The following is an 18831-nucleotide window of genomic DNA, read 5'->3' as shown; positions in this document are numbered from 1 at the left end:
GGAACATTTGCAAACCTTGTCCCCATGGCTCAGATCTAAAAGGTTAAAATATATTTTCTGTAAAATAAGAAGAGAATCTACAGCAAGAGGAATCTAGCAATCCTTGACACAAGATCAGTAAATTGTCATTATGGAGAAGTATCTCCCTGAATGCTCGCAATCTTTTCGTTATTAGAATTGGAATTGTTCTGAGAAGTAATTGCAGTGAAAGGGCTAGAGAAGAGGACGGCAGCACTGCTTTCTGTCTCCCCATCTGGGTTAGCTACATGCTATGTAAACGACCTTTGGAAAATGCAGAAAGTGAGAAACAAGGAGCAGGGGAGGGACGGAAGGCTTTACCACACTAAATAAAAGGCAGGCAATATGTATATCAGCATCCTAAGGAGATGTACCACTCTGCTGGGAAAAGGCAAGACAAAAGAATGATCTGATGCAACAGTTCAAAGCATATTGCACCTGTCAAAATGTCTGTCATCTTCTATAGAAATGTGCCTTTCCAAAAGGCGAGGGGGTGGCAGAAAGGGAAACTCAACCGAAGTCACTCCAAAACAACAGCCCACTTTGTCTCCTTCCTGCAGCCATCTCCTCCATCTGAAAGCCATTTGACTCAATGCTAAAGATTGCCTGGAAGGGCCAGACAATAGGAAGGTCTTTTTCATTGTCAAGGACAGTTACACTTTGAAGATGACGCTCAAAAGGGGTTAAAATGGGTCAACAAGCAATTGTTGGCCCCATCCAAGAAAATGTGAACAGAACATTGTTGGAGTCACACACAAAATCCTCCAAAAAGGAGGCATCTTTAACCAAAGGCTAGTGTGGGAAGACGAAAATCAGCACACCATACTGATTTAGTCTCCAGGAATAAATTAAGACAACTGCTACTACTCCCACCTCCCCCTCCCCACACACACACATGCTAAATAGACTGATGAGGCATTTGGGTTTAGATGTGATGGCACTTAATGGTGACCTCTACCTTGTAGAATACCAACCATTCCTTGTATGGGAAATCAGGTGATCACCAGCAGGAAAGAGAGCAATTCTTTCTACAGCATTTGACCCAAGGTAGCCTTGGCATTCCCGCTACTTTCTAAAGATGTGCATGGTGATGTATACAAATGTGCAGCCAGGGAAGTATGTATAGCCTCCTATCTCTGAAGACCACCACACATGTATCAAATGTATTTATAAAATGAACATTTGCTACGTGGACTCTCTGACTCTTAACTATGAATTTATTTCTAATTATTTGTGAAGTTTGTAAAGCAGTGCAATGTTAATAAAGCTAGAGGAGGTTTTTCCAAGTTCCTTTCCCAGCCATCTGATAAACTGTCAGTAAGTTTTTCAGAGAACCCCCATTTGTTTTTATCTTCCCATAACGCAACACTTCTCACAACACTAATGCATTGTAGTGGTTAAGAGTGCTGGGCCAGGACTCAGGAGATCTGGGATCTAGTCCCTGCTCAGCCATAGAGCTCACTGGGCGACTTTGAGATCCAGTGACTAGAATGGTACATGGTATTCCAAATCCGTTTGCACCATGGATTTGTACAAAGAAATTATGATATCAGCACTTTCATTTTTAATTTCTTTCTAATAATTCCCAACATGAAACTTGTCTTTTTCACAGTAGTTACACAGTGGCTCACCCTTTTCATCATGCTATATTGCTTTCAATCACGTTCACGATCCTTTTCTTCACCAGTTACTGGATTTCTTAAATTTTTTGGCTCCAAAGTGCATCCCTTTATACTAGCTTCCAGTGTGAGCTCTTTACTACTGTGGAGGGATACTTATGAAGCTCTTCACCCTTTTATTTCAACCACCCTGAGAAGGAAACCTCCAGCTGCCGCAGCGTGCGCATATTCAGTGCTCTTGCCAGTGTGGTGGCAGGCACAGCAGTGCTGATTTCCGGCTCTCCATCCCCTGGTTATTGCCCTTTCCCTCTTGATGGGCCCCTGAGCCCTTCTATAGCACTTGTGCCAGTGGGGGCTGGTCCCAAGTTGGGGAGCCATGGGGCTTCGTGTATCCTGCCCTCTCTTCTGCCCTCGCCTCCCTCTTCTCGGTTCATCCAAGCCCGCATTGGTGACTGCAACAAGCTGCCCATGTGGTTCTTTCTGTGGCAGCTGCCAGGCAGCAGGGAAGGGAAATCCAGACTCAGGGAATCTCTCCTGAGGCCTGTGGCTTTGGGAAGGGCACTGCAAGCAGTCCTATGGTCCTAGGACTCTCTCTGCGGGACCATAGGACCTTTCCCTAAATGATGTGATTCCATCAGCAACCTTGTTCCCCCCCCCCCAATGCATTGAAAAGCACCAGCTGCAATGCAGACCCTTGTGGGACCCCACAATTTACATCCCTCTATTGCAAGAACTGCCCATTTGTTCTAACTTTCTACTTTCGGTTCTTCTACAAATTCCCAGTACATTCCGTGACATCTCTTATTCCATTGTGATTACACTTCCTTTCTATCCCGTCACGTTTCCTCCTGTGAGGAACCCTCGGCAGCTCGTCTTCCTTTCCATTTTATTCTCACATCAGCTCTGTGAGAAAGGTCAGTGACTGGCCAAAGCCACCCAGCTTCATGGCCGAGCGGGGATGAGAACCTGACTCTCCCCAGTCCCAGTCCAACCCTCCAGCCACTACACCACACGGACTGCCACTCCTTGACTGACAAGGTTGCCGAGGAGATCAATGAGGAGCTGTGCCAAAGGCCTTTTGGAAGTACAAGTAAACATCACCTGCTGGTAAACGTGTGTCCTCATCCTTGTTGGCACCTTCGAAGAACGGTGAAGAGTCAGTGAGACGAAACATAAGGGGATTTTTGAAGGTAATGAACCTTTCTCCTTTGAACAGATTCATCTGCTATCCTAGCTTCCTGATCTTTTGCTATCTTTTGCCCCGCATTTTGCAGTGACTATCCAATCTGTTTCCTCATGACTCACACCTTCTAAAAGTACAATTATTACCATGCTTCTTTTCTACCTTCCATGCAGAACAGGCTCATTTTTGAAAAACTATGAAGCACATATAGAAAACAAGCATATAAAAAGTCCAATGGTCCAACCATAATTATAGCATTAGGGTGAGGTGAATTAATTTCAATGCCAAGGCCTAAGATGCTTACAAATCATGGATAATGTCTGCCCTGGTGCTATATTATCTGCCGCATTCAGGAACTTCATGTTTGTTTTAGCTTGTGTGTGTTTTTGCTGATAACACGAAGAGTGGCCTGTTGCCACAGCACATTAGAGGGCTCTCTTTTTTCTCATATGGCTATAAAATGCATTCATTTCCTATCTTCAGCTGAAAACAGATACACGCCGATCTTCTGCAAGTGTACCTGTGGCTTGGAAAGTAGCTTAGCCATGAAATATCAAGTGCGCCATAACACTGGACTTGCACAGAGCGGAGCACCACCCAGTTCATGTTAAGCATAGCTAAGTCCTACTGGTTTCAGAGGGTGAGTGAAGCACGTGCTTTAATCTTTCCCAGCTGAAATCAGTGGGATATAAAAGTGCCTTATCATGCCCATAATATTCGCAGGTTGCCCTGTTATTGGAAAATGTGAATACACCAAGGGAAACAAATTATGTCTAAAAGCAAGATGGCTTTGTATGGTGCCATCACTTACAGACAGAGCTAGTAGAGAACTTTGCAAGCTAGAGGACCAGGGCAGGACAGGTTGAGCTCAGGGGATGAGACACCTCTGGCCAATACAGAACTCCCCCCCCCCAAAAAAAAGCAGCCACTTCCTGTTGAACAAGTTGAACACGATTCTAGTTCAGAGCTGGGCAAGATCAGCCCCTCCAACCTGCTTTTGCAGTCCCTGCAGTCCCCTCACTTTTGCTGCTGAATTTGTTACCACAACATCAGCAGCTTCAGAGTAAGGCACAAGTAGTTTAATTTAAAGCAAGATGCATTGTTGGGAAGCCAAATGGCATTCCCAAAAGAAGCGGAACTGTGTTTCCCACATGACTTGAGCTAAAGGAAAGTCACTGCCTTCTGCTGCTTGCTCCCAGATTTGGAGGCATGCATGGTGGGGGCAATTTCAGCAGTAAATGGAAGCGATGACACCCACAGAAGATCCAGGGATAGAACCGGTCCCTGGACTGCCAAATAAGCACACACACCCCACTACTGCCCTAGCGACATGCTCAAGGAGGCTTCGTATTGCTCCAAGAACAGCCTTTCCATGAGTTCAGCAGGCTTTGTTCTGAAACTGCAAGAAGGTTCAGATAAGGCATGAAGAAGGGTGCACTGTGTGGAGAAGGAAAATACGGGTGCATGTGCTCCATGGATTAGCTTTTTGATTCCCCACCATTCATTTAAAGAGCAACGTGAGTTATGGCTCCTTCTGCTGCATTTCTCATAGAAGAAATGGAGAAAAGGAGACCTTGGCCACAGGGGAGAATCTGCATCCTTTCCTTGGAACAAGCCTTTGAAACAGCTTAGGCTGAGAGGCAGTGACTGGCCCAAAGTCTCACAGTGAGCTGCATGGCTGAGTGGAGACTAGAACCTCTATCTCCTGGGTGCCCGGTCTAACACGAAGCATTGTGCCATGCTGGCGATATCTTCTCTTTCTTCCAATTTTAGGGTGGCCATGGATCAAATATTGCATAGGACAGAGCTCTGTCTGAAGGAGGGCTGTCCTCTGCTTTGGAGGTGCCCTCTGTCTGGATAGCTGCCGAGCTCTGGTCCACCGGAAGGAAGTGCTGGGCCTTGAAGCTGCCCTTCAGCAGCACGCGGACAGCAGGCTGAGCAAAGGCTCCACAGTACCTTGTCCCAGTCTTCCACATTATGATAAAACACACTGTATTTCTGATCAAGTTATAATCACTATGACTAAAGGTTCATTCATGTGATTTATGAAGTACGTATATAAGCAATTGGCATATGGGAATGTTAATCAAATTGGTATCCTCTTTTTCTGGCAATCCATAAGCAGACACCACACATTTTCCATATGTATTTATGGGGAGGTACCATGGTTCAATTATGGAAAATCATTTCCTGGCTTCTCCACTTGAAAGGGTCATGTTGTCAGTGACTTTGAAGTCTCTGTCTTGCACCCAAGAGCCCACTGACAAAGCAAGGCCATAATTCAATGGCAGTGTCCCCACAAAAGAACTGATGGGAGGATGGGACTCCCAAGCAGTGGGCAGTGTATCCACTCTGAGCTTTAGTCTGAGCTTTAAATGAGTTATTTTGGGTTAGGGTTCAGCGCTGTGGATAGCTCCTTTAACGACCATAATGACCTCCACTGAAATCCAATGTTTGGTCCCTGAAATCTCCAAGAAAGGCTTAGGAAAAGCATTCTCTGACACAGAGCTGTTGCAGATTTGTATAGTCAGCACTAATCTATATGGACCAGAGGTCTGGCTCAGGATAATACAACTTCTTCTATCCTTACAGTAGTGGCCACATGGAAAATAAACTGACATGGTGAATGGCAGTGCCTTGTGTCCACTTACTATGCAGAATGTTAACCCATAAGCCATTGTCCAGGGAACAGGAATCCTGCTTGCTGGACTCCAGGGCCAAAAAATGATTATTAACCTGATTTCCTTAACAACGCCATCCTGTGGACTGCATGTCCAAAGGATGGAGGCTGCTGAACTTGGAGGCCTCCATATGTTCAATGCACTGCCAGGCTCTGGACAGCAGGACTGATGCAGACTGAATTTGGCTCTCCGTCCTCCATTCAAGTATTTTTCATTGGACAAGCCCCTGAGCCCATCCAACTTGCTCCCTCTGCTGGGGGAGGGATCCAGTAACCTCTTCCTTCTCTGCCCACTGTCCCACTCCCACCTGACCTGCGTCTTTGCTTTCTAAGATTGGCAATGGAGCTTTGTCTCTGGACTTGAAGGGAGAGATCTGTCGTATCTTACAGCCCTTCAGACACAGGGGCCTAAACATGTTTAGAGAACACAGGATTACTCTTTTGGAAGGCTTAAAGAGAATTTAAGTTCATTACAACCAAATGTAGTAGAAAACTTGAAGTGACTTGAAAAAAATTAGCAATCCCTTATCTAGGCAGAATTTCTCTCACAATGATTACCCATCAAGGTTGCCTATATATCTAAAGTTTAAAATCTGCACCCCTACCTCCCTCTCAGTAAGGATGGGAAAACAAAAATCACTCTCTTTACTTCACTCTTGATTATGCTATTTAACTCCACTTGAAACATCTATTCTCTGAAGGAATCTTTATACTTAAAAATATTTAAAAGGTTAAAAAAACCCCAGAGATTAGAATTTAGTACCAAAATTTCTCCATGTTTCTTTTTTTAAGGAAAGGGGGGGAAATCATATTACAACACGGCACGCGATACATCAAATTACGGTTGTAAAGTGGAAATTCTTTGCAACACTGGAAGCCATCACAGAACAAAAATACTACTAGAAGGATTTCAAAAGGAACATTTCTGGCTAGGATAGAGACTTTTGACATTATTTATTAGGTTCAAAAATGCTTAACAAAAGGCCAACAATAGTCCTGTGGAAACCACTACATCTGAGGCACTTTCCCTTGTTGTGGGCCGGCATTGATGTGAAGATGGCCAGCATGAGCAGAACAATTCCCTCACACCAGTCAATGCGAGTGCACATTCATACACAAACAAGCACAAGCCTGTGAACAAGCCATATGGAAACATTGGGGGGAGTGAGCACAAGGGGAGGGGTGAAGTAAACATTTATTAACCTCTTTGTGCGGAGATCGGCGGATGGACAGGCCAGCAGTAAAGGAGACGGTCATGCCAAATTTCCAAGAAAGAGGGTGTTTGCCCCAAGCATTTTTCCACAGAATATGGTGAAGCATGGAGAATGTCTGAAGCACCATGGTAACTGAGGCTATTCAGCTTACTGTTGGAAGACCGCTGAGGAAGCCACTTCCTCCAGTGAGGTGTTCGTAGGAAGCCTCAGTGCTGTCACCTCCTTCCACGTTGGTGTGGAAGAAACTCTCGCAAACGTGGAGGATAAGCTTGAGTAAGCACAAGAGGCATTGCTTTTCTGGGGGCGGAGCGGGGGGGTCTAGAAACATTTGCAGAAAAATCTAAAGCATTACAAGAGTTTCAGTGTATAGGGAGGTGCAAATGAACAAAATTCAAGCTTGCGGAAGTTCTCAGAATTCTGTCCTGAAGCTCATTCTTATTGTGTGCTTTGGTTTTTGTTTCTGTTTTTTTTTTCCAGATGAAATTAAGCATGTTTTTCCATGCATATTTTCCATAGCTGCACATCAATTGTATTGTATCTTTTAAGTTATTATTATTATATTAAATTTATACCCTTCCTTCTTCCTCTTGCAAGGGAGCTAAGGAAGTTTTAAAGATTCTCCTTCTCTCCATGGTATCCTCGCAACACAACCTTGTATGGGCGATTCAGCTAACAGTGATTGACTGGCCCAAAGTGACCCAGTGAGATTCAATGGGGACTAGAATCTCAGCCTCCCTGGTCCCCAGTCCAAGAGTCTAACCACTGCACTGCTCCAGCTCTCACAAATGTATGCATTTTTCTCCCATTGATCTAACCATATTTGCGCACATTTTTCAAAACAGCACTAAACAAGGGTTTGTAGGGTCCTAAGGTACAAAACTGTTTGCTAAAAACACCTTGAAGAAAATAATGTGTTTACAGAGCTAAGGGTCAAAGAAAGAGGCATTATTTTAAGTGTTGTAGCAGCTACATTTCTTCTTTTCTTTCTTTCTTTTTTAGTTTTGTGCAAGTAGGCTAGGATTCCGGCATGAGGGGTGAGGTAGCATTGCTCTGATGTTGCTCTAATCCAAGATGTTTTACATTTACACCAGAGTGAGTGTGTAACAATCGAGTTCATAAAAGTTTAGAGTATTTGGCGTTGTCTTCCTTTTCCTTATAAGATATGGAGATTCTGTGAAATTGATAGGTGCATGAAAATATGACAATATTTTCACTTGGCTGCGGCATGAGATTCATAAGTCCTTCACCTTGGCTGCATCGATCCTCTTTTCCAGTTGGATTAAGAACATAATTCAAAGAAAGCAAAATTTAGACAGAATGCCACCAGGCATGAGTAGAAGGCAGCTCTCCAGATGTCTTGAAATTCAACTTCCAGATTCCCCTGCCAGCACAGACTGTTCTGGCTATTGGAGTCAAAAACATCCAGAGATTTACACGCTGCCCCACCCCAGTGTTAAATTGTTCTTATTGCATATGGTCTTCAAAAAACCCTCTCCTAAATATGTAGTTCTAGCTGTAAATGTACATGGAAAATCACAAGTACATCTAAAAAAAATGGGTTGCCACAGTTATCAAACCAAAGGCTGGCAAAAGCATTTTTTGAAAAATGGAAATGTTATTGAGGTTTTCCAGGCTTACATCATCCAGTCCAAGAAGAAAATGGGTGTCTTGCAGGCAAAGCCTGATTAATCGAATGTAGAAATCCAAAGTGCACATTTCCCTGTGAAAGCATGGAGTTTAATATAATAGACTGCCTTGTGTTATTAATTAATTAATCCACATATGCATTCATTTGCTGGAATCTAGTTTTAAGTGATACATTTCATAGGAAAATGGAAAAAAAGAACAATGTAATGGGTCTTTTTGACCTGGAAGGCTACACAATGCTAATTTGAAAGCCAGTGTGGTGCAGTGGCTAAGAGTGCAAGCCTGGGACTCAGGCGACCTGAGTTCCAGTCCCCGCTCAGTCATGGAACCAACTGGGTGACTTTGGACCAGCCACAGACTCTCAGTCCCACCTACCTTACAAGGTTGTTGTTGTGGGGATAAGATTGAGAGCAGCAGCAGGAGAATGATGTGAGCTTATTTGAATTCATTGAAAAAAGCAGGCTATAAATCCAGGCTATAAATCCAATAAATAACTTCCATGAAGTTATGTAGCATTTTAATCTAAATTCTTTTAAATTAAATTATTATATTTTTACATTTAATTATTGCATAACTATTAAATCTAAATTATGATGTATTATTATTTAATTTATGCATTTCCTCTCCCCACAGAAAGCAATCTTGAAGTGAAAAGTAGTCCCTAAGTGAAATTAAACTAATAAAAAATTACACTAGATGCTCAAAAGAACAAAAACACTTTCCCCAAAAAATCCACATTGTAGCTATAGTAAACTAAACACACTCAGTTTGATTCTCACTTTGATTCTATGTGCATTTATAGGGAAGAAAACAAGAAAATATCAGTATAAGCTTAGTGCAAGCTGCATAGTACTGCATAGTACAGGCTATATAGAAAACAAAATGTTTTGGAAACACTAGATAATATCAAAGTGAAAGTTGAACTGTTACACTGGAAGTTTATTTTTTTGTAATGGGTATGGCTCTAGACAGAGTAGACTCACTGAAAATCAATTTTACAGGTTACCTATGACTAACTTAAGTCCAATTCATTTCACTCATCTGCATCCAACCCAATATTTATTCATATGACCACATACATTATTTTACATGACCACTAAAAATAGATATAAACTGCAGAATATGTTTTAGAAGCATTCGTAACACTTGTTAGATAGAAGTGGATTGGATTGGAAATTGTTTGCTGGCAGTTAATAATGATGAACTTTAATATCATTAAACAAGGGGCAAATATCATTAAACAAGAAACACTGCTGGAGCAAAAATATATATAATCTTTTTTAAAGTTATAAACAATTTTAAACTAACATTCTCAAGACATGGAACTTGTTAATCTCCCCTTATCTACTTATTCTCTATGAATGGAGATTCAGCCTCAGCTGGTCCTAAGAAGTGTAGTTTGGCTAAGTAACTACAACTAAGTAAATCCTTTCAAAATAATTGTGAACCTGTTATTCTTGGAGTCATAATACGCTATGTAAAGGATCAGCAAGCGCATCTATGCTTGATTAATTAGGTTTGTAAGTATTGTTCAAGTACTAAACAATATTTCTAAAGATTTCAATAGTTCAAAGATTGCCCTATGGCCATCTGGCCAATACATCTTCCAGTGCAAACTGTTCACAAGCATTTTTCTTCCCAATATGTTGTCTTTGGTTGGTGCGACATTGTTTGAGTACACTTCTATTTGGGTCAAAGTGGTTTTCTTCGCGTCACAGCAGTGGTGCTGCGCACAGCACTTCGACCATACATCTTCCATGTCATTTCAGTCAAAGGCGCTTGGTGCTTCCTGGTGACCAATCTGGAATGGTCCAGCATTCTAACAGAGGGTCATATTGGCAAACCAAGCTTTAAAAAATGACAGGCATTGTTCAAAGCAAACAAAAGGGCCATTCTGAATATTAACATGCAGCCTTGGGTGAAGGTCACCTGTATGGTCCATTCATCATATCTCAGACCCAGGGTGAGGAAGAGCATCTTACAAATGCTCTGTCAAAAACAACCATTGTCAAAATAAGTGTTGAAAGCTGACGGATGATGGAAACATAATGCATGACTCTAAGTGATGATTCTCTCTCTCTTCTTTCAATCCACTGGCACCCTTTGAAATGGCAATGAATTGTTCCAAGGATGAACTTTAAGACAATGCAAATAATCCTTGCTTTTTCCTAGTGGGGAGTCACTTTCATTATGCTGTCCAATTACCAAATTAATTTAATAATCTGTAATAATTAGGCCATGCAGTTGCCTCTTCCAGAGGGAAGGACTCCAATGAACTGAATCATAGCAAAATCATGGTCAAAAACAAGCCACCCCACCCCCAACACAAACACAAAATTATAGCAAGATAGTATTGGCTATAAGAGTTTGCCCAGAAGAGGCCCAGAGAATATGAGGCATGGATCCTTGGTTAGAAATAGATAGCTACCCCATTGAAGGTGCCAAAAGAGGAGGAAAAACCTAACACATGACTGGTTCAGCTTTCACATAGGGAAAGAATGGAGGGGTGGCAGGGAAGGGGCTGAGGGCTGAAGCCTGTTTCTACGGGTGCCCAGCCTCCTTGCCTCCCCCTTCCCCCTGCTTTATCTGATGGCCGGAAACAGCTGTCTGGGCAAACTACACGGAACGCGGTGTGGCAGTGGTGGAGGCCATTGCCATACATTGATCCATGTAAAGGATGGCAGCCCCTGAGCTCAGGAGCTTGCATGCCGTGAAAGGGGGAACATCAGACTGCACCCTAAACCACTCTGGCCCACCAACCCTGGCTCTGGCACCCCACGGCTCCCACTTTTGGCAGTCAGGCAAAGCCCTTCTCCCCAAGGCCCCTCCTGCGCATGCAGGTTGCCTTCTCCCCCTTCCAAGTGGGCACACCACGCATGCACAGAACACAATCAACGAGAACAACGAGGTGACCTGGAAAGACTGTGGCCACACACAACTGCTTGTGAAAGTGCTAGCGGCTGAGTGATCCCACAGTGCCGGGGTGGGGGGGCGGGGGGGTCAGCAGGGGGCACGGTGCTGGGAGGGCTCTACTCCTCCTGCCCAAGAGATGGCCCAACTCTGTCATCTATGCTTAATAAAAACTTAATTTGCTTCCCAGGAACAGCTTGAATTAATTTGCTTCACTTTTAAGGAGATGCCTAGAAGAATATTTGCCTGGCCACTTTCTTTCCCTCGTACTTGGCAGTGCTCAGAACAATGTTAAATCCAGAAAGCATACAACTTGCAAGTGTGGGTCTTGGGGTCCTATTCTTGTTGCCTTCCCTTCCTGAGCTCTGAGGGGGGGGGATGGGAGGGCAGGAGGAATACACCACCCACGTCAGCTCTGAGTATGCTGAATCTAAAGCAGCTCTTATCTTAACTTGCCTATGTGCGATTTACAAACGGGAAGAGAACAAATAGTCAGTAATTTAAATTTTAATTTAAAACCCCTCTATTTTCTTATCCCTTATCAAACTGCCAGCATTTTCCCCCTAACAATGAGCTGAATGTCACTGGCATAGCACAACCCTGCACACACATTCAATCCTGACACCCCAACTCCAAACCAAGTAATCTCTTTCATCTAAACCCCCTGATCCCTTTAATAAACAAAATGCGAAAAAGGCAGTCAAAATTACGCCCTGCTTTATGAAAGAAGCAAGGAAATCCTGGGAGTACAATCCCCTGCTTGTTATTTTTCACAAGCCATGTGACCCAAAGTCATTCTGAAGGATAAAAAGGCAGGGGCAGCCACCAGATCCCTGGCATGAGTTTTCTACAATTCCCAGCCTTAGTCCATCTGTTATCCAGAAGCCGGATGAATGGCATGTGTCAAGAGAGCCATCGCTGTGCAAACTGCTCAAAGAAATCAACCAGCCAACTTCCTTTTGCTTCCATGGCTTCAGCAATTGTTGCTGAGCTGACCACCATATGGTGAATAATTAGTTTTTCGACCCCACTCCAGAAAAAATGTTCATTCCATTGCCAGGCCTATGTGCATTAATGAGCAATGGATGAAATGCCTGTACATTAACAAAAGTCTGCATTTTCTGAACAGCATTCTTTTGCAGCCGTTTTTACTCTTGGTCAAGTGTCCCAGAGCACCAGCAAAGTGCACTGTGTTTTAGGGCTATTTAGAGAAAACAACAATCTTAAAATAATAAAATGTTATTTGTATTAAATTTTATTTTATTAAAATTGTTTGATTAAAAACAAAACAACCTGCCATATATAGTGCTATCAGATTTATTTTTTTTTAAAAAGACTAATACTACAAAGGTCACAAACCAGTAATTTCTGGGTTTGCAGTTTATCGTTTTCCCAGTTTAGCTTCTCTGGGTAGACAGGTATACAAATACAAGAAGGGCCCTGCTGGATCAGACCAAAGCTTCCTCTAATTCAGTGCTGTGTGTCCTACAGACACCAAGCAGAAGCTCTGTGAAGTCCTGAAGTGAGACCCTGTCGCACTGCTACTCCCCAGTGACTGGCAATTCTGAGCCAGAAAACCTCGTCACAACAGCAACGCACCTTCATGTAGCTTCATTCCAGATGGCTTTGCAGGAGAGAAACAGGAACCACCAGCTGGTAGCTACTGGAGCAACAGCAGCAGCAGGTAAATTTTGCCTGCCCATTCATAAATCAAAAGCAGGGGCAATATAGAGGAGCATTCTTCGGTGTCAGTTGCCCTGGGACTGGAGAACAGAAGGGGTTCACACTCTGGCTTCTGCCATCAGCCACAAGCTGAAGGCCACTGGAAGACTGTGCCCTCTGCTTCCCAGGAATGTCAAGCCAAGGGGGAGACCAATCTGGCCCATCTGTTGGTCACTGGAGGAGGAGCTGCAGTAAGGAAGCACTCACGAAGAGTGCCAGGAAGAGCACTCAGCTCCAGCTGCAGGTGGCCCTGTGAATGCAGAAGGAAGGGGAAAGAGGTCTCTGGTCATTGGCCAAAGGAACAAAGATCAATCAATTACTAGTCAGGGAATAATATTGGCAAGGGAAGTGCAGCCCGGCCGGATATGCTTTCAAATGCCATCTTGTTCTGCCCTTGAAAATCTGATCTTCCATCTCTTCCTTTTCTCTTTCCTTGTGAGTCTTGCCATTATGAACTGCTTTGAAAGGCAATAATCATGTGAACGGGGAGAATGAAATATTGCAAACAAGCAAACTTAGAGATAGGTGTGGAACTGGATTTATACTCCACACATTTGTGCAATGCTTCTTTCAAGTCATATTTATGGCCTTCAAGAGCACAGTCCTATGGGGATGCCCATAGTGTCCTGTGGATCCACCTTCTGGTGCAGGTGCACTCTAAGGCTAGGTGGATCGTCCGCCTTCCTCTGAGGCACTGCAAGGGACACAAGGCCCTCAGGAGGAGGAGACATCAGAGTCTATCAGTACTGGAGGATACCAAGCAGTTTCCTTGAAGGTACTAGCGATATCAGGGGTTCTACAGGGTTGCTGGACACTGTAGACTCTAAACCTTCATCCAAAGAGCATGCTGGCCTGGGCCTGGATAAGGCTTGACAGTATCTTTAATTTCCTTTCATATTAGGGGAATGAAAGATCCCTTGACCCTTGCCAAGCCTTACATAGTATAGCTGTACAGGAGCCAACCAAGTTCTGCTTTCCAAAGTTGCTGCAACAGTGCATGGTACGGGTTCAATTCCATGCCATGGTACCAGAGCCTTTGCATCCAATCTTAACCCCCTTTATCTTTCCCAGCAGACTATAAGGTCCAATTCTGAACATCTATTCATGTCTCCCAGGTGATTGCTTTTGAGAAAGTGTGAAGCTGTTGGTGCGTTCTTAACAACCCATTTGGGATCTGTTGGTAAGGTAGGATATACCTTATGATTGTTGTTATAAAAGAGAACAAACAAACATGGTAGGTTATTGTTATAAAAGAGAGCAAACAAACATGAATGTAAAAGGATGTTTCTGCATTTGCCTTTACTGTGTCTTTTATTCGAAACATTTGAGAAGACATTCCTCTTGCCAAAAAAGATATTCCTAGTTGAACATGCAGCCACTATGAATTCTGCATTGCTGCGAGAGCGCACTATGACCTGCTTCACTTGAGCCAACAGCCCACCAGGAGTAACCAGCTATGGTGTGGTGTTATCCAAACCTGGAACAGTTTCTGCAGGGTGGTTTATTTTTCACAAACAAGCCATCCCGAGTACGCATGGCTTGTTTCAGGTTTGTTCTTGCCCATGATGGATTCTTGGGTTGTCTGAACCAGGCAGGTTGATTTTATTGTGGGTTTTTGGGATTGGCTACAGAGCCATCTGGCAAGAACAAGAGAGCATCCTACCACTCACCTCTTTTGCACTTTCCAGTGACTGTTTTTCCAGCAATGCCTAAACAGCATGTTGAAAGGACCATCGATTGTTCTTTGACTCTTTATCTTTTATTTTTCAGCTCCTCAGAAAATCTGCACTCGGTGTCACAGTGTTTTTTAATCATTGCTATATTTAGTCAGTCTTTCACAGGCACACAAGTGTGCCATTATGGCTATCCATCACGCGTTGCCTTGCTTGGTCAGTTTTTTCATCAGTTTCAGAGGGTGGGCGAGGGGAGACTGCACATTTGTGCACAGTTGCCAAGGACCAGTTGCCTAGACATCAACTGAAAAGCATCAATAAAGGGGAGGGAGTGGCAAGAGAAAGGGCGCCGAAAAGGGTGAAAGGGGTGGGGACAAAACCTTAGCAAAATTGAATGGCGTGTTCTCAGTGCCCTCCACCTCTCCAACTCTTCCCAGCACTCCAGCTACTCCAGAAAGTGAAGATATCAACTCCTCCCACCCCACCCTGACCTTTTCAGAATCTCGCTGCTGTGATTAGTGGGGTTCCCTGGCAGTTATTAAAAACAAAAACACACAAAAAGCACTGTGCCCAAATTTAATGGATAGGCGGTAAACTGGAGGGGGGATTTGCCCACCTGCACGAAGGGAGCCTGCTGGTTGGGAGAGGCTAGGAGTTGCAGGACATTCTTCCACTGAAACATTCATAGGGCTGCACCCTCAGTGTGTGTTTGGAGAATAAGAAAATGTGGGGATTTTAGATGGCAAATTATTGTATAAAACATGTGTCAAGCAAATCGTCTGCTAAATGTCAATGGAATCTATCTTTTCGATAGGTGATGATATTTAGTTGTCAAAATGTTCATCAAATAAATGAGTTAAGAGGAAAAAAGACCTGTAGAAAGCATGAGATGAAAAATACTCCTTTTCATTTTTGTGAAAAATGTGAAGTTTGATTGAGCCTTTTTCAGAAAGCTAGTTAAAAACCTTGTTTTTAACTGATTTTACTTAATAAGGGAGATCAAGAAGACATGTTCTATCTCTGTCGAAGTCAGTATGAGTTTAGACATTGCTCTCGGTACAAAGTGTGACGCCGTCTTTCTCAGTAAAATGCCCAAGCCCACTGGATTAATGGGGACGTCGGGGGAGAGGGGCTGAAGGGAATCTACAGGCCATGCTGGCACTCTGCCAAGGGCTCGCAGGTTGGCCCTCATTTGCATGTAAGGGAGGAAATCGCAACTCAGTGTAGTCAGTCTGAGGTAGACAAGGCGTCACATGCTGCATTTCAATAAATGATATGTATCACATGTCTACATAAAAACCAAGTAAAGTGATGCTGGGAAATACACTTTTGCTGGCTAGTAACAGAGAGTTGCGGGCCAGGGGCAGGGGAGAGTTTTATGGACCATCAGGTCAAATAATCAGCGCCAAATTTTATATCAATCCATTGTCTCTAGGGATGAATTTAAGGCATGAGAATAACTTAGTTACTCCATTTGCTTTATTCATATATTTATTCTTAACAATGTGGTAGCACCCTATCCACTAAGAACTCATCGTGGCTTCTTACAACTTAAAATAACATTTCAAAACAAATGAGAACTGTAACACTGGTTTGTAAAAAATCTGTAACATTAAAACTATGCACTTTGACAAGTGAAATGGAAAGGATGCATCTTTATTATTTTCATAAAGGCCGAAGGAATTGAAGCCAAGGGCAGTTCCTGATGGAAGCCATTCCATAGTTTGGGAGCATAGAAGGCCCTTTGGACACATGCCCAGCCATCAGGCCTCTGTGGATCAGGAGCCTCAAAATGGCCTCTCCTACTCTAGGAAGTTTATAGCAAGACAGGTGGTCCCTTAGCTAGCCTTCAGGGCTTGAAAGCAGCTTTTCGCAACCTGATGCCTCCAGATGTGTTGGGATGCAGCTCCCATAGATCCCAGCCAGCAACATCATGATGATCAATAACTGATGACATCACTTATTGATGATAACTGATAATGTTATTCAGAAAAAGCCAGACTCATTCAGAAAAGGTGGCAGTGTAAACATGCAGGCACAGCCAGGGACAACATGGGATCAAGGAGCACTCTCAGACGATGAGCTGATCCCTTCAGATCCCTGAGCCAGCTCTTCCACTGGCCAACACCACAGCCGTCTCATCTACACAGCTCAGCCTGTTCAGCCCCAGTCATTATCAAACCCAAGCAATATCCAAAGGTTTCAGCGGCATCCTTGATGTCGGCTGGCAAAGAACAAAAGAGCCGAGTGTCATCAGCTCGTTCCAAAGCTCCAAATGGCCTGTCCCTGGGGACAAGGCAGATCCATGTGGGTCACAACAAGATGATGGCCATGTAATCAAGCCACAATCTCCCAGCATCATTTTCATGACATGGGAGGATGGAAATGACTGAAACCACAGCAAAACAGCACTCCTTCCAGACAGCCCAGGGGCATACAAAGCCCAACAGCGTCAAAAGCCACTGAGAGGTCCAAAAGAAGGAGCAGGTCCGTGCACCCCTATACAGATTCTGGCATGAACCATCCACTAAGATGACCCAAGCAATCTCAGACGCATATCCTGAACACAAGCTCAACTGAAATGGGGCCAAATAATCAGGTTTATCTATCTGTTTTCTTCCCTAAAGCGTTTCTGTTCTTATTACTGTTTTTCAACATTTCTTAGACACCTTTTCAAAACGTATTCAAGATGACTTGCAGCAGAATGAAAACACGATGTAACACATCTCTAAAATATTCACTGCCCCATCAAACAATTAAAATGTCAGTGACAACCAAATGATGCATTGAATCCTATCCTACCAAATGCCTGGAGAAAGCAGAATGTTTTCACTTGGCACTGAAGAGGGGGTGGTGCCGGTTCCCCGTGGGCTCCACTGGGAGAGCTTTACCTAACCGGAAGGCCCCTCTCCCTTGCTGCCATCCTCCAAACCTCTCTGAGAGGAGGCACTCAGAGGACAGCCTAAAATATTTGGTGTCTGGAACTGCAATCCCTCCGTCCCTTGCCTGAGACTCTCATGAGACCCTCCTTGAATGCAGTGGTACTTTCTTCTAACTAAACATTCATGAGAATGGACCAGAAGGTGGAAATTCCAGATGCATGACAAGCACAAATAAATAAATAAAGCAAGCAAGCAAGCAAGCAGCTGGGGAACTGTCAGTGAGCTAACTTTTAATGCGTTGTGTTCTGTCTCTGTAGGAGGCAAGCTAGAAGTCCCAGGACAAGTAGGCCTGGTCAGTGAACTGGAAGAAGCAGAATCCTGTGTGATTGGCTGAGCCTGCATAAGCTGATCAAGGGCCAGAACACACCCAGGCCCATAAGACTCACCTATTGGCAGTATGTGCTTCAAGCTAAAAGCATGAACACCTCTTTTGCCTTTGGCCCTGCCCTTTTTCCCTCCCCTGCCACTAAGATGTGGTCCCAAAGAGCTTCTTCCTCGAGCTGGAAGAGATTCGTAACTCCTGAACATGATGGACAAGTTACCTGGACGAATCTCAGTTCAGTGGTACTTGCTGCTACACACTGGATTTTCCCAGGGAATTAATGCAAGAAGTAGTGGAGGATTTTGATGCATGTGCTATTCTCACGTATACAAGAAATAGAACCCCAAAATCAAACCCTGTCAAATAACTGGGGGTTGGCATGGCCAACCCTGTCATTCCAAATGTAGATTGCATTACAATAAGTTTATAAAGGAAGTATCTTCCACAAATGCAGGGGAAGAAAAGAGAACACTTGGAAAAAACCACTGCAAAACAGCGGTTGTGAGACTCTCTTAACGTCAGCAGGGTTTGCACTATCCCTAGGAAAAAGATACAGTGCTGGCTTCTTTTTTCCCCAACCTTATATGGGCAGGTTGCACAATGTGCAATTTGCTGAATTACCAGAGATGAGAACTTTGCACATTTGCTGAATTTGCCGAAATGTGCAATTTGCACATTTACCTGTGTAGGCAGGTTGTCTGAACCCAGCAAGGTGGATAGCTGTGGATGCTTCAAAATGACCCCAGAGCCCATGGTTTGCTTTAGGATGCTGGGGTGATTTGGAAGCCACCCCAGCACACCCGTCTTTGGGTTCAGGCAACCCAGCAACCCACGTGCCAGAAGGCTAATTAGTCAAAGCAGCATGCATGAGGATGGGGAAAAGAAATCCCCCGGCTCCTTT

The 18831-nt window shown here is 43.8% G+C and overlaps 1 long non-coding RNA gene across 2 annotated transcripts; it reads left to right on the top strand.

Annotated features, from left to right (window-relative positions):
• The first annotated feature begins 2661 nt into the window (after nucleotides 1-2661).
• LOC123028942 lies at nucleotides 2662-18302 on the top strand. 2 transcript variants are annotated; one of them, XR_006415797.1, is made up of 4 exons: nucleotides 2662-2827; nucleotides 12763-12955; nucleotides 14109-14178; nucleotides 17866-18302. It is a non-coding gene; the product is annotated as an uncharacterized LOC123028942 (long non-coding RNA). The 2 variants fall into 2 exon arrangements; XR_006415796.1 differs by having other exon boundaries at nucleotides 12763-14178.
• Nucleotides 18303-18831: the final 529 nt, after the last annotated feature.

Source organism: Varanus komodoensis, unplaced genomic scaffold, assembly GCF_004798865.1.
Source record: "Varanus komodoensis strain SLA01 unplaced genomic scaffold, ASM479886v1 scaffold39, whole genome shotgun sequence".
Lineage (NCBI taxonomy): Eukaryota > Metazoa > Chordata > Lepidosauria > Squamata > Varanidae > Varanus > Varanus komodoensis.
This window is presented reverse-complemented; position numbering and strand designations above follow the sequence as displayed.